The sequence below is a fragment of the Eubalaena glacialis genome, chromosome 4 (assembly GCF_028564815.1).
Source record: "Eubalaena glacialis isolate mEubGla1 chromosome 4, mEubGla1.1.hap2.+ XY, whole genome shotgun sequence".
Classification (NCBI taxonomy): domain Eukaryota; kingdom Metazoa; phylum Chordata; class Mammalia; order Artiodactyla; family Balaenidae; genus Eubalaena; species Eubalaena glacialis.
In genome coordinates this window covers 14,960,781-14,964,618 of record NC_083719.1, presented here as the reverse complement: position 1 = coordinate 14,964,618, position 3,838 = coordinate 14,960,781, and positions in this window count along the sequence as shown.

Genomic DNA, 3,838 nt, shown 5'->3' with positions numbered 1-3,838 from the left:
TGCAGGTTGCCCTGTGCTCGCACCAATGTTCTCCTCTTTTGGGTAAACCTCAAGGAGCTGGATTGTATAGAGCGTGTGCCATTTTGTAAGAAACTGCCACACTGTTTCCCCAGGTGTCCGCCTTAGTGGGCTAGCGTTTCCCCATCCGAAGACACCACAGACTGGAGGCTTGCACTAACGCACGTGTATTTATTTTCTCACCCTTCTGGAGATTGGAAATTGCCAGATGGGGTTGCAAGCCAACTCGTTGTTCAGTGATGCCTCTCTCCCGGGCTGCACCTGCCCACCGTCCGGCTGTGTCCTGGCATGGCCTTGGCTTTGGCTGTACTATCCCTGTTGCCTAAGTCTCTACTTTGAATGACACCAGTGCTATTGGATTGGGGGCCCTTCAGAAGTGGTTCCTTTGATCTGAATCACCTCTTTGAATTCCTGAGGGAGCGCATCCGCTCTAATACCTTTATTTCATACTTCTCGTCATCTGAATGATGAGAAAATAAGGGTGTTTTTTTGCACCGTGATTGTTAATTATATTTGTCAATTTGACTGGTTTAAAGAATGCTCAGACTGCTGGTAAACAACATTTCTGATTGTGTCTTTAATGGTATTTCTGGAAGGTATTTGTTTTTGAATCAGTTGACTGAGTAAAAGATCCACCCTCATCACTTTTGGTGGGCACCATCCAAACTGTGAAGGCCCTAGGAGAACATGAGGAGGGTGGGCAAATGTGCTGTTTCCTTTCTTGAGCTAGGACTTCCATGTTCTCCTTCCCTCAGGCATCAGAGCTTCTGGGTCTCAGGTCGACTGACTCCAGTATTTTCATCAGTGGTTCCCTACCCTGTTTTTCAAGCTTTTGGCCTCAGACTAGGTATTACACCTTTGGCTCCCCTAGTTCTCAGCTTCTTTACTTTGATTGAATTATACTGCAGGCTTTCCTGGTTCTCCATCTTGCAGTTGGCATTTCATAATACCGTAATCTTTCTTTTTCCCTGTAGAGTACTTTGTTCTGACTATCTGCCTCTGGGGCTGTACCTCCTGCATACCTATTCTTCCCCTATTCCAGGTTCTGTAAACTTGCATTCTAGAACAGAGGGTTTAAACTTGAACCCTTATGGCAAGTAAGCAAGAAAAGAAACTATTAGTTTAGTCCAAACTTAAAACAGATTCCCCTATTTTATGGAAAAGTATAAGCAAGATTACTCCTATGTAAAACCTTTAAATACCCCTGGTCTGAAGGATTCTGGAATTATCACTGTCTAGCCATGTTACTCCCAATATCACCTAGATTAGCTTTAACTTGTATATTTGTTCTTAAAATGACGGTACATAAAAATAGTTGCCTAATAGTAAAGGATCAAATTCCTCTCTCCCTCTCCCTCTCTCTCTCTCTCCCTCTCTCTCCCTCTCCCTCTCTCTCTCTCTCTCTCTCCCTCTATCTCTCTCTCTCACACACACACACATAATGAAGACAGAGATTCCTACCATGCACTTATCCCAAATACAGTTAGAAAAATGGAAGTGCACTGTGCAAAGTTCTATGTTGGAAGACATATTCAAAGAATATGGCCTTGGATTTCACTTAGAAACTGGCAATATGGATTTACAAACCAGAGAACTGAACTTGTGTAACTAAAACTATCCAAAGACTGTAAAAGTAAAGCAATATATAATATACTAACAAATCTATCAGTTAACTATCCTTTGCTACATTCTCTCATTATCCTTTGTTACACTGCTGTTCTTAAGATAGAGCTCTCGAACATCACAAATATTCTTTCTTGAATATCTTTACATAAACGTATGCTGTGATTCAGCTTTCTCATATTCTTTATCATTTTTATTTTCTGAATGATTGTTTTTTATTTTGACCACCTCTTTAGGTTAATCCTTTAAATATTTTAAGTTATCATATTTCAAACTCATCTTATAAAAGATATCCTATCCCCTGCATCTACATCCCTAAGCAAACCAGTACACGTACACATGCGCACATAGACCAAGATGCGTTACCATTCTGGAAAGAAGGGCTTGAATGTGGGTGATTACTGTGCTGGCGTTACTTGCCAGGTGAAAACACGGTGTAGTGTCATGAGATTTCCCAACAAAGACATGTTTGGTCCCCTCGTGACACAAAGGGTTAGATGTGACTCTTCAGATATTTATTAAATTTTATCACTGTTCTTCATATCCTCTGCATTCATTGAGCCAACTGTACCTGGAATTTTCTCTGATGAACTGAACTTTTAGCAGCATCAACTTTTCCTCCAAACCCTCAGTCTATAATAGAGCTTATTCACTGATATAAGTGCAGTTAAAAACTTGTTCCAATGGTATACTTTTACTTTTGATGTTTGCATATATGTCTTATTGTAGTAATTGTTCTAGTCTCATGACAGCAAGCAAAGAAAGGGTATTTTGACAGGAAATTCTTTTTAAATCTTTGGAGCTAAAAGGGCCTCAGGTGTAAATTTTATAGAGTAGAAAACTGAGGGCCAGAGAAGTTGAGAGTCTGTCAGGTCACACAGACCAGGCTAATATCTGAAGCCGAAGTCCCCAAACTCTCCATTTAAACCTGTCACTGTCTTCCACAGTGTGCTGCTGTTTATTCCATCATGTAGCCACTAAATACAATGGGTCAAGAAACGTCAACAAGTGACTTCACATGGGAACGTTAGCTTTTATTCTAATTATTGCCTGTTTATTTCCTTTACATTGATTAACAAAGGTAAGAAATACCCCAACAGTTCTTGGAAACTTACCTATTCTTAAACACAACACAAGTGAACAAATAGAAAATTCTTATTAGATGCTAAATAAAAGTATTAGGTATTTTCACAAACAGTATGATCATATAGATAACAGCACAAAACCCTTAGTAATAGATGGGCTTTAAAAAAAAAAAAAACTAATTTAAAATAATCAAGAAGGCTTTCTTTCACTGTTAAATACCAGGATATCAGAATATTAAAGACAGGAAACATCTTTCCATTCTATAATTATTTAGAAAGAAAAAATAAAATGAATAGGAACTGGCTTGCTTTTAAGATTTAGTAGTATCACAGGAAGCAAGGCACAGCAAAGCGGATTTTGTTTGGAGTTTTTTTGTTTGTTTGTCTGTTTTGTTTTTTACTTAAAACAACAGAGATTTATTCCCTCATAGTTCAGGAAGCCAAAAGTCCAAAATCAAGATGTTAGCAAGGTTGGTTCCTTCTGGAGCCTCTGATGTAGAATCTGTTCCATGCCTGTCTCCTAGCTTTTGGTGGTTGTTGGTAGTCTTTGGCATTCCTTGGCTTGTAACTGGATCACTCCAAACTCTGATTCTGTCATCACAGAACTTTTTTCCCTGTGTGTATCCTCAGTGACTGTATCCAATCTGCCTCTCCTTTTTCTTATAATGACACCAGTCATAGGATTCAGGGCCTACCTTTATTAGTGTGCCTCAATTTAACTTGATTACATCTGTAAAGACCCTATTTCCAAATAAGGTTATGGTCACAGGTGCTAAGGGGTAAGGACTTGAACATATCTTTGGGGGGACACAATTCAACTCATCATACTGTGCCACGGGCTTGTAATTAGTAATTTATATGACAATTCAGGGAAGCATTTAACACAGTGCCTAACTCATAGTAGGTATTCAATAAATGCTACATCCTTTCCCCTGATAATATGACCTTTTTTAAAAAAATGCTTCCTTGACCTGTTCTGTAATCAACATAAGCATCAGACTGTGTTTCTAAATTATAGGCATAAAGCTATTATTTGACTGGAACTCTGTGGATTTCCAAAGAATGTTTTTATCTTATTTAGGGATGTAACAGGAAAGCTACAATAAGATTTT